The 13,169-nt window shown below is 43.9% G+C and overlaps 1 pseudogene; it reads right to left on the bottom strand.

Annotated features, from left to right (window-relative positions):
• Nucleotides 1-4,082: 4,082 nt before the first annotated feature.
• Nucleotides 4,083-9,118, bottom strand: LOC132403419 (phospholipase A2, major isoenzyme-like; annotated as a pseudogene).
• Nucleotides 9,119-13,169: the final 4,051 nt, after the last annotated feature.

Here is a 13,169-nt window from a genome sequence, read left to right as displayed (position 1 = left end):
TCTCCTCCCTTTTCCTGCCTATGTCATAGGTACCAATATGTACCATGGTCTCTGGCTGTTCTCCCTCCCACATAAGGATATCATGGATGCGATCAGAAACATCCCAGACACTGCCACCTGGGAGGCAAACTACCATCTGTGCTTCTTTCATGCGTTCACAGAATCACCTGTCTGACCCCCTAACTATAGAGAACCCTATCACCGCAGCCATCCTCTTCCTTTCCCTACCCATTTGAGCCACAGGGCCAGACTCTGTGCCAGAGGCGTGACCACCGCTACTTCCCCCAGGTCGGCCGTTCCCCCCAACAGTACTCAAACAGGAGTAGTTATTGTTCAGGGGGACAGCCACAGAGGTGCTCTCTAGCCTCTGACTCCTGCCCTTCCCTTTCCTGATTGTTACCCACTTGTCTGTCTCCAGTGTGACCACCTGCATATAACTCCTTTCTATCACTCCTCACTTTCCCTAACCAGACGAAGGTCATCGAGCTGCATCTCCTGTTCCCTAACCTGGTCCCTAAGGATCTGCAGCTTGACACACCTGACGCAGATGTGGCATCTGGGAGGCTGGGAGTCTCCCTGACTTCCCACATCTGACACCGAGCACAGAACACCAGACTCACGCACATACTTCCTGTCTCTATTCTACACAGGCAGCCTAACTCACTTTAACTCCTTATCGCCAAAGCCCAGTTGAGTCAAAGACTTCCTATTCTGTCTCCCTGTACTCTGTAATTCACTGTCTCCTTTTAAATGCTTCTCCCTATTCTCACTGACTGACGACCACACGCTTGCGCAATCGTGCCCAGATCAAACAGCTGAAGAAATAACCCTTGAATGCTTGCTGTCTATTTTCTATCTTTTCTCTCATCTCTCTATCTGTATCTCTCTCCCACACCCTTTCCTTCCCTTCTTTCTTTTTCTCTTCATTTCTCTCCCTTTCTCTCTTCATGTATCTCTCCTTCCCTCTCTTTCTCTCCCTCTCTCTCTTTCTCTCTCTCCCTCTCTCTCTTTCTCTCTCTCTCTCTCTCTCCTTCCCTCGCTCTCTCTTTCTCTCTCTCCCTCTCCCTTTCCCTCTCTCTATTTGCAACTCCATCGATTGCACAGCAATCAGAAGCTACAACAGGAGTGAATCCTTGCACATGCTCTCGAAGTCACCTACTTCGGGTCTCTTCCATGAAAATACCAGGTGACAGACATCAGAAGCTTCAGGACCAGAATCAGGTTTAATATCACCGGCCTGTGAGGTGAAATTTGATCACTTTGCAATGCAATACATGATAATTGATTAGTGGGGATTTGGGAATGGTGCGCTGACCTCAAAACAGGGCACCCTGCCTGGAATTTGGAAAGATGTCGATGTTTGACCTACTCCAGTGGGACAGACACCAGACTCATTGTGTTAAACAGCCTGACCACCTCCGACTGTCCCTGTTGGCTGAGGGACCTCTAAGGTCCCGTTTAACACTTTCCCCTCCTGTCTTAATTCTGTGCCCGCTAGTTTGAGAGAAGGCAGCGTCCATCATTAAGGATCCCCACCACCCAGGAGATGCCCTATTCGCACTGTTACTGTCGGGAAGGAGGTACAGAAGCCTGAAGGCACTCACTCAGCGATTCAGGAACAGCTTCTTCCCCTCTGCCATCTGATTTCTAAATGGACATTGAACCCATGAAAACTACCTCTCTACTTTGTTATTTCTGTTATTTGTACTACTTATTTTACCTTAACTATTTAACAGACATACAGATACCAAATGTGACTCAGGTTAATTCTCTATATTTATTTATCATGTATGGCATTGTACTGCTGACGTAAAGTTACGACATATGCCGGTGGATTTAACCTGATTCTGATTCTGACCCTGTAGTACAACCCCATTAATGTGATCACTGCCTTCTTACTTCTGGTTCAGTGTTAGAAATTCATTTGATACTCTACTTGTTGATAAGCGCATGGGTGGTATTGGAATAGGTGAAGGTTTTGTCTGCGTTGTGCCCGTGGGATGGAAACACTCCAAGAGAAGTCCCAGCCTGTGCTTCCCATCCTTTGACTGGTTTTCGTCATTGTGGTTCATGTGGTGTGATACAAGAGTGAGACGCCAGGCATGTTTCAATGCTCTCAAATCAGGTTTAATTGATTATATAAGATACATGCCCACCACCTGAATATTATGAGTGCCACCAGCAATGTCATTGCACACAATCTCTGAGTATAATCACAACTGGCTTTCAAAGTGCAGCTTCTAATCATTATTGTGTTTAGACGCCCTGTAAGGAACCAGCTAAGCATCTGATATGGGCCATCCCAAGGTTTGCATCACTTTGATGTGAACAGATTTTTCCTCAGGTTCCACAGCAGAGGCTTTAAGGCAGGCATGGGCAAACTACGGCCCGCAGGCCATATGCGGCCCGTTAAGCTTTTTAATCCGGCCCGCAGAACTTGATGAAATTATATTAATAAACCTTGTTAACGTTTTTTCCCCGCAATTCTGGCGTTTTCCAAATAGATGACGCACTCTATATACATTTGTGGCGACCCATTTCCTGGCACATCCGAACCAGCTCACAATTAGCCAGCGTTCCGGCTAAGGGAGATAGCCTACGGGGGTTTGCGAGCACAGAGCTTTGGAGCCTCTGCGCCACGGGGGGCAGGTTGAGGGAGGCTTAAAAGTGAGGCTGGGGATTTCGAATAAAGTTTTTTTCTTCGACTGCAGTTACCAACTCCGTGTCGTAATTTTAGTGCTGCATGTAGCACACTGCTACACATTGACCTTTGTTGAGGTGCAGCGTATTACTCCACATTTGCGCTTTACTCTTGTTCGGCTCGACCTATTTGTGTAAACAGGCATTCAGTGTCATGAACATCAACAAAGCCAGCCACAGATCCAAGTTAACTGACCAAAACCTCAGATCCATCCTGAGAATCGCCACTACAAAACTAAAACTAAATCCAGACTTTGATGCGCTGGCTAAAAAGGGAGACCAACAACACTGTTCCCACTGAAATTAAAAATAAGTTTCTTCGTTGTGTTATGTAAAAAATGCATTTGAAAATATTTTTTTCAATAAGCCTTACATATTACATGTCATTTCTGTTAAGTGATGGACATGAGTAGTGTGCAGGTGCATGTACGTTCTCAAAATAAAAAATGCGCTCCAGATCAAATAACGCGCTCCGCATACTGGCACGCTGTCACTGTTCTGTCCTTGTGCTGGTCGTTGTTGAGTTTTGGCACAGGGAACAATTGAATAAGAAGGAGCAGGACAAGTAGACCTGCATCTCCTACCGTTTTTGAAATAAAGACAGGCAGGAGGAGAGTGATGATGATAATATCTTGAAGGATAACAGAATTTTCAGTGCTTTAAAATAATAACTGTTACTTTTAAAAAAAGCTGTATTTTATTCATTTAATTTTCAGTGTTTTAAAAGTCATTTCAATAAATAGCTAAATACCATGGGACTTCAAAGACAGATATTTTGTTGTAATGCATTTGTTCATTTTCAATTGAAATTAAAGCACATGTTTTCTACATATCCCATGATATTTTATTTTCTCTTATGAGGTGTATTACCAAAACACTCCATCCATCTGCTCCTGGTCCGGCCCCCCTGTCAAATTTTAGAACCCTTTGTGGCCCACAAGTCAAAAAGTTTGCCCACCCCTGCTTTAAGGAAAGCCTGGCTTGAGGGAATGATTATCATCTCAATTCAATTTATTCATCGTTGATCAATGGGATTCCCAGGTACTGCAGCATTCATGCTTTAGTGAAAATACGGGCAAAGTGGACATGTTACATTCAGATTTTGGTTTATAAAGTAATGGGAAGAGACTTTGAAACCAGGATGTGCTTTCATTGGGAGAAAGATTAAAGTGATGAGGATCTTTATCTTTCTGAGTGGCACAAATAATGTAAGACAGGATAAGGAGTGTTGGATTTAAATCAGATTATTGATTATAGTAATATCATTAATATGGAGATCAAAGATGTTTGAGCTCCTGGAAATAAAATAGATGACACAATTTGGAAGGAAAGTATTTGTTAGAGAAGGTCAAGGAAAATCATAACCACATGGTCAGATCGACCTATTTGCAGCGAGATTGACTGATGCCTTTATTCTTTAGGTTGTATTTTGCTTTCGAGAAGCAGATGGCTGCCTGTCGATCACACTCACAGATAAACTTCCCGCAGTGACTATTACTATCTGAACGGAAGCATATTTGAAATAATCCATTATGTTAAAGATATTTGCCTCGGATTACGAAAGATTGAAAGATATTTTTATATTTTAATATATTTTGTTATTTCAGCTTCCATTTACATAGTACGTGCAACATTCTGATATTTATATTACTGTTCTATAAATTGTTTAAAATACTAATTGTAATTTGGGTTTTTAATTTCATTGTGATGACCTCATCATTTCTAGAGTCGATGGATCCTATTAAGCTGATGACAGACATGCACTGACATCAGAATAATAAATCCTATGGAGATCTACACCACAATGATTGCTGAATCATTGTAGGAAAGATTCTAGAAAAGTCCCTGGTGATCCCCAGCCCTTCACCACTGACGTAGCCCCAAGCAGCAGCCTTGGATCTTGCCTCTTACTCTGAGGTTTCAGACCCACTGCAGTGACGTTAACACAAATTGCAAGAGTGATGTTCCACTGCAGTCCTGAGGGAAAAGTGACTCCATCTCTCTGTCCTGAGATGTTAAAGTGAGCATATTTTTGACCTCTCAGGTGAGGAGATTGTATGAGACAAAAGAGCTTGCAAGAACCCTATTTAATGTGATCAGAATTGTCCCGCAAATATCAGCTTAGAGATTTTATCTGTTTATGATTCCATTGGGAAATTGCTGCGAACAAACTGGTCACAGCATTTCCACTGCATTCTGTAAAAATGCTGAGGTAAAGTGAAGCAAAAATATTCCTCCTGTTGTTCATCTGAATCCATTTTCTGTGGATTGAATTTCAAAACCACTGCAGGGATGACAGGGCAGATATGGAGAGGGTGTTTCCTGTACTGATGGGAAATAGAACCAGGGGTCACTGGCTCAGATTTAGGGTAGGCCATTTAGGGTTCAAACTGGGGGAAGGTCCCATGCCAAGAGGCTGTGGATGCCATGAATTCACTCAGAACTGAAGCTGATTGAATTTGGGAAATTGGAAGAATCTGGGAATATTGAAATAAGTCTGGAAAAAGTGTTGAGCAAGAAGATAAACCTATATCTTGACAAATAGTGGAGCAGGCTTTCAGAGCCAAATATTTACTCAATCTACTATTTCACATGTTTTTTGATGGTATCAGTGCTATCAGATGGTAATTACTCATCAATAGTGCTCAGTTCATAATTTGCTCTCTGCAAATGATCCAGCAATATCTGGGTCCTGACCACTAGCTGGTGAGTAACATTGATAACACACAGGTGTCAGACAATAACCACCTTCAAATAAGGAGCATAATTCAGCCATCTTCCACGTGCATAGGGTCATAAACATTTTGCAGCATAGAGCCAGGCTTTTCGACCCAGCTCATCCATGCTGTCTTTCTATGCTAACCCTTCTGCCTGCGTTTGATCAAAACCCTCTAAAGCTTTTCTTTCCAGGAAGCCTTCAAACTATCTTTGTAATCATGTAATTGTACCCATCTCCTTTGCACCTTCTACATACCCAGCAGCCATGTTAAACCTAGACCTCTAGTCTTGGACTTGCCTACCTTGGAAAATGGCTGCGATTGTTTATTTTATCTATGCCTCTCATAACTTTATAAACCTCTGTAAGGAAAATCCTCAATCTGCTTAAAGCAGCTTAAAACTGTGCCCTCTTGTGCTAGCCATTTCAGCCCTGGGAAAAAGCCTCTGATTATCCACGTGATCGATGCCTCTCATCATCTTATACACCTCTATCAGGTCACCTCTAATCCTCCGTATCTCCAAGGAGAAAAGGCCGAGTTCACTCAAAGTATTCTCATAAGGCATGCTCCCCAATCCAGGCAATGTTCTTGTAAATCTCTTCTGCACTCTTTCTAAGACTTCCACATCCTTCCTGTAGTGAGGCGACCAGAACTGAGCACAGTACTCCAAGTGGGGTATATATAGCTGCAACATTACCTCTCTGCTCCTAAACTCAATCCCATGATTGATGAAGGCCAATCCACCATATGCTTTCTTAACCACAGAAGGCAAGACAGCAGCTATATTTCATTTGTAGTTTGAAGAAATTCCGTTTTTCAACTAAAACACTCAAAAATTTCTCCAAGTGCACTGTGGAGAGTGTTCTGAATGGCTGTATCACCATCCGGAAGCGGGGGATGGTTACAGCACAAGATCGATTTAAGTTGCAGAAACCTGTAAAATTAGCCAGTTCCATCATGTGTACCAGCCTCTGTAGTATCCAAGACATCTTCAAACATGATGCCTTCGGGAGGCAACGTCCATTATTAAGGACCCGCATCACCCAGGACATGCCCTCTTCTCATTGTTACCATCAGGGAGGAGGTGCAGGAGCCTGAAGACAGACACTCATTGATTCAGCAACAGCTTCTTCCCCTCTGCCATATGATTTCTGAATGGACATTGAACTCATGAACACTCTCTCACTACTTCTTTATTTCTGTCATTTTAAACTACTTGTTTGAACTTGATTATTTAATAGATATGTATACAAAAGAAAAGCACCTTGTGCTTTCCCGGCATATATGATGAATAAACTCTTCCTGGGCTTCCAGCTGGGTACCGGTATTGATTATCACTGATGTTTTGATGACATCTGTTATAATTGATACCTGTACCTGGCTGGAAGCCCAGGAAGAGTTTATTAGACATATATACTTAATGTTACTCAGTTTTTTCTCTATATTTATTTATCATGTATTGCATTGTACTGCTGCCGTAAAGTTAACGAATTTCACAACGTATGTTGATGATATCAAATCTGATTCAGATTCAGATTCTAATTATTTTATTAGAACTCACTCACCTTGTGTCACAGGTCTCTCATTTGGGATCATGAGCATTGATAAGCGCTCCTTGCCTTTATCATTTTTATTCAGTTTGGGTAACTGAATGAGCACAGGATTTTCTATGTCTTTCATTGTAGTTGTTGACTTGGGGGTTATTGTTTTGCCTGGGCACTGGGGCTGTTCTGAATTCCTATCTGCTCCAGGGTGTATGTCAGGGGAACTGGCCAACCCCTCTTTGCTCAGTCATTGTGGTTCCTTGTCTGGTGAAACTCTGACCAAGTTCTTCTGCGTGTCTGAGTGATTTCTGTTTGTCAGGATTCTGCACAGTTTGCCTGAGTTCTTGTTAGTTTTCCTGATTACTTTGTCATAAATATTCTGTTTTGTTTGAATTGCCACAGTCTCTGTGATTCCTGCACTGGAGTTCACCAGTGACCCTCACATATAATTGACCAAGGTGCATTAACCAGTGATTACAAGAGCAGGTCACAAGTTAAGCATCACATTAGAAATGATTGATGTCTTACTGCCTGAATCCTTTCCACCATCAGCCAGGAGTGGGATATTCCCCAGTCCCTGGATGAGTGCAGCTCCCAAACACAGAAGAAGCTCGTCATCATTAGTGACAAAGGAACAGATTTCATTGCAACTCTGTCTGTACAGATGGAATACAAAACAAAGCTTTTCACTGTGGCCTGTTACCTGCAACAATAATAAACCAAATGAAACAATCTCTACCAATATCTACCATCAGCATTCTGTGCTGTTGTATAATTCAGCAGCCAGTGTATCTCAGCTAAATCTCCAAGACCAATAACCTTTACCATCCAGAGGGACAGAGATCAGCTCACACACAGGTCTCTGCAAGTCTCACACCATCCCGACATGGAACATAACCCGTTCCTCCATCATCACTGGGTCTGAATGCTGGAGCTTCACCACAAGAGCATTGTGGGAGAACCGTCACCAGGGCGACTCCAGTGGTTCAAGATGGCAGCTCACCAGCACCTTCACAAAGGCAATGAGGGATGAACAAAAGATGCTGACCATGGAACCAAGGATAAAAGTAAGACAATGAGGCACTCTCTGATCATCCTCACTTTTACATTTGATTTTCCCGTTTGTGCAGCTGTACACTTCTGTTTTTCCTTGGCATCTCCATAACAGTTGTCGTGGGTCTGTCAGCACCTGTAAAATCACAGATCACACTTAATTAAAAACTCATGGACTAGAATTAACAGAACACGGTTACTGCAGCCTCCAGTGTCACACACTTCCCATGTAGCGCTAAGAGTCAGGGGGTGACCTGAGCTGAGCCAAACTGAGCAGGCTCATATCGACCCAGGCAGCTGGGTAGGGGCTTCACTGTGGGACGTGGAATCAGGATTTGTGGGGACTCAGGCAGGAATGTGGAAAAGAATTCCTCCAAGTGACGTGACCACAATAGACCTGAGAAGGTGACCAATGTTTATTTTTTTCCCTTGTCCTATGGATCGTGTGTTCTCACCACCCAACAATAAGCAACAGATTGATCGACCAGCTGGTTCCCCTCTCTCCTTCCCTTCCTCACTCTCTCGGTAAGGTAGCCACTGTGTCATGGTTCTCTCTTGTGCTGCCATGATTGAACCCCTGTTGAATCCTCCAGAAGGACAGAATCCTCCCTGGGAGCAGCTGCCCTGTCCTTGGTGTGTTCCACTACACAGTCCTGACCTCCTGTACAGACTAACACCAAACACTATCCTCTCTACCATCACTGGGACTTCAGTGAAGATGCACTCCTGCTGCCTCTGACAATCAATGAGAACAGTTCTTTGTCCCTTGTCTCCAGTGGATGGTAACTGGCTCTGTGGAGACCTTCTGTCCACCTACTTGTCAAGGTCATCCACTGGTGTCCCAGATCCGCCAACTCCACAGTAACAGCCGTAGTTGTTGAATTTCAGTGGATTCACACCTGGTATGGCACATTTAATCATATTACCGAACTGAATGAGGTTCCTGGACTCAATGGAATTGCTCCCAGCACCAGCTACATCAAGAGGGAGAGGAACAGACAGACACAAACAGATTAGAACATGAAGCAACCAACACGAGCACAAGGCTCACTCAAGGAGAGATTCCTTACCTGAGAGCAGAAGGAGGACAAACAGCCCCAGCATTGTCGTTTGCTCTTCCCCGTCCTGGAAATCACACTTGTGAGTTCAATCCCTGGATTGTTTATTGGGAGCTGATAACATGGACAAGATAGAGACAAACTCTCCAGCTGATACAGCAGGTCTCTATTTGACTGGGTTTGAGAAACAGAGCCAATCCTGACAGCTTCTGGCTCTTCCCAGTGGGAGCAGGTGTGTGTGTGTGTGTGTGTGTGTGTGTGTGAATTTATGTGTGAGATTGTGTTCTATTATGAGTGAGTGTAACTAACCCAAATGTGGTTCATGATGGGTCTCACTGATTGAGACATAGAGACTAAACAGAGACCATGACAGTGGGCAATGGGCTGGAATTGTCACGGCATGGATTCTCGATAATCGGTATCACAATATGGGGAAGATGAGGTGACCACCTCTGAAAATGAGACGAGTCACTGTGGGACTTGCCCTGCGAGTTCCATGAGGAGGTTTCAGGACCAGAGATTGGAAAATGATAAGACTGAAGACCACTGGAGTTTTGTCTGATTTGGGGTGTCCGGATGAGTCTGCAGGACTAATAACCTCCAGCATTCCTACAAATTTCTGACATTAAGGTATGTGTCTGCGCTTCAGCTATTATACAATCTTCTTTTTCTTCGATGTGTTAGTTTCAATTCACTGAAAAATTCAGTTTCTAACGGTCTTCCATCATGTCGAATGATTCCTGGTGTAAAGCACCTGCTTGACTTTTTGACTTTTTCCCCCCATCAAAAGGACACAATTTTTTATTAGTTAGTTATCCATACTAATCAATTCAGAGGAATTGATGTGAATTCAAATCCAGTCACGTGCAACTCCATAAACACAGATCCCCATACATACTGGATATTAATAAAATGCAAATCCCTCATTCTGCTGAAGAAGGTCTATAAACTCATTCCATGCAAATGCACACACCTGCTGAGCTTTATCTCACCAAACATAAGTGAGTGGTTCTGACCAATAACAACCGGAATTTGTACTAAAACAACACAAGTTGAAGTACTGGGCTTTTGGCTGACTGGTGAGAAAATGTTGATTTACAGTGGGATGAATGGGGGGGAAGGTGGGAGTTGTCGGGGTGTCGGGTTGGTGTTTGAGGTATTGGGTGCAACAGGTGATAAGCTTTATATCGTGCTTCACCCCAACTCCTGAGCACAATGTGAATCTCGTCCAAATGGGTCAAACTTGTAAGAGGAATATTGTCACAGAATGGCAGCTGTAGTGATGACGGAGCCTCATTTTCTGTCCCTTAAAGGTTAAGCAACTTTCAGGTGCAAAAGGGAAGAGTCACGGAGGGATGGAGAGGGGGGTGGTGCTCTTCCTGGGGATTGGTGACTATGGTGGTGTTCCCAGTGAATAAAGGAATCTCTTCCATCCTACTTCCTCCAGTTCCACTTTCCAGAGAATGTTTGGGGACTGAATCAACAGAAGCCCCTGTACTGAAATGCAAAGTGCATCTATTTCTGCACACTCTCTACAGATACTGAACACACTTTGCCCCTTCCAACTTTATTGCAACAGCAGGGGAGGATTTTACAGTGGTGTTGCTGTGCAGACCCACAGGGGCATAAAGAGACCCTTGGGGCACCATTCTTCACATTAGTCTGACATAGTTCTGAGCGATCTTATCTGAGACCACCCATATTCTGTATGCTAGGACACAGTCACAGACATTACCATGTATGGAAATAATGTGATGATATTGGGTGTACCCATTTTATTGTCATAAACTTAAACCAAGACCTTAAGCCTTACTCTTATAGGTAGCTATTAGCCAACTCACTTTAGAGAGATTACACTGTACCAACCTATAAGTCAAAGGCTAGTTTACTTAACTGTTTTGGTGTCTCATCTGGATGGGTTTAGATGTCAATAGTCATTATTCTGATTGTGGGACCACCCCTCACGATCAAGGAGAGGGTACTTCCAGCTAACAAAGCAGATTAAACATAATTATTCTATACTTAAAGAGCACATTTATTCTCTGGAGTAATTCTAACAGAGATTATAATTCTACAGAAGATTTCCAGACACAAGTACCATTCTTACAAAAACTTTGCAAAGAGTTGCAGACAAACAGGTCAGCGGCCACAGAAAAGAGGCTCTTTGTAGTTGTAAATCTCAGGTTGAGACTGAGGAGAAGATTCTATGTCTTTATCTCTGTAACTCCTCACAACCCCACTTCCTTATACACCATATATCCATTTTATTGCCATTCATCTCATTTGCCTGTGACGTTTTCACATCTGGATTGATCAGGTGAGATGGCAGGACCCTTAGATGAAAGGAGACAATGTGTTTTCTCCAGATTGGGTTGAAGTCTCAGGTAGGTCAACAGTAGGCTTCCTGACGCTGAACCTACACATTATTTCTCAATGGGATAGGGAAGTAGAATCATAGAGAAATACAGAACAAAAATGGTCCATGCCAAAAACTTTCAAACTGCCTGCTCCCATTGACCTGCACTGGACCGTAACCCTCCATACCCCTACCACCCATGCACCGATCCAAACTTCTCTTAAATGTTATAATCAAACTCGCATGCACCACTTACGCCGTCAACTCGTTCCACACTCTCACGACCCTCTGAGAGAAAAAGTCTCCCCTCATGTTCCCCTTAAACTTTTCAGTTTTCACCCTTAACCCATGACCTCTGGTTGTAGTCCTACCCAACCTCAGTGGAAAAAGCCTGCTTGCATTTACAATATCTAAGCACTAATAATTTTGTACATCTCTATCAAATCTCCTCTCAATCTTCTACGTTCTAAGGCATACTTGCCTAACCTATGTAATTTTTCCTTACAACTCAGGGCCTCAAGACCCAGCAACACATCCTCGTAAATTTTCTCTGTACCTGTTGATACACCATCAATAACTCTCGGAGACGGGAAGTGAATGATAGGCTTTTATTAGCAGCAAAATGGAGCACAACATCTCGGAGACTGAGGGGGGAGCAGTGCCCCAATCACCTTTATACAGGGGTCTGTGGGAGGAGCCACAGGAGCAGTCAGCAGAGGGGCGTGTCCAGACAGGTATACATAGTTTACCACACCTGTTCAACCTTGTTTACACCTTTCCTGTAAGTAGGTGATCAAAACTGCACACAATACTCCAAATTTGGCCTCACCAACATCTCATACAACTTCAACATAACATCACATCTCCTGTACTCAGCACATTGATATATGAAGTCCAATGTGCCAAAAACTTTCTTTATGACCTTGTCGACCTGTGAGGGCACTTTCAATTAATTATGGATCCCTTTGCTCGACCGCACTCTTCGGTGCTCTACCATTCGGTGGGCTGACTGGAAGATCAAACACTCTCTTGAACTCAACCACGAGTTGGTGGAAGGACTGGGCTGGAGGGGGAACCTTGTTCTCACAGAGCTTTGAACAGGCTGAATGGGGTCTGAGTGATTCACCATGTAAGCTAGTTTACACATCATCATTGAACAGACCTGGCTGGGCTTGGAGAGTCATCTCACACTGGGTCCTAAACTTCCTGCAGCCATTAGGGTCACCAGAGTTTCTGCATGGTGGAGGAATGCTCAGCACTGATCCAGAAGCTGCTGAGGGAATGGCTGAGACTGTGGCGGGGAAGATGTAGGAGATGCCGGCAATGGGACCGTCCGGGCTGAAGGCTGCTGCTGGACTGAGGCAACAGGAGTGGTAATGGCCGCCGGCTGATTCTGGCTGCCTGTGGACAGTTGCTGAACTGTCCCTCTGAGTGTTGCCACCTGCTCTTCCCGTTCAGACTGGGCTTGCCGCCCTGCGAGGAGCTGTCGCAACATCCCAGCCACACCCTCCACTGGCTTTAGGTGGAGGAGCGGGTAGTGTTGAGGAAACAGAGGGCCTGCAGAGAGACGTAGATAGTTTAGGGGAATGGACAAAGAAATACAATGTTGGAAAGTGTATGGTCACGCACTTTGGTGGAAGAAATAAATGGGCAGACTATTATTTAGATGGGGAGAGAATTCAAAATGCAGAGATGCAAAGGGACTTGGGAGCCCTTGCGCAGTATACCCTAAAGGTTAACC

The sequence above is a fragment of the Hypanus sabinus genome, chromosome 13 (assembly GCF_030144855.1).
Source record: "Hypanus sabinus isolate sHypSab1 chromosome 13, sHypSab1.hap1, whole genome shotgun sequence".
NCBI lineage: Eukaryota > Metazoa > Chordata > Chondrichthyes > Myliobatiformes > Dasyatidae > Hypanus > Hypanus sabinus.
The sequence above is the reverse complement of the archived record's forward strand: the minus strand, read 5'-3'. Positions and strand labels throughout refer to the sequence as shown.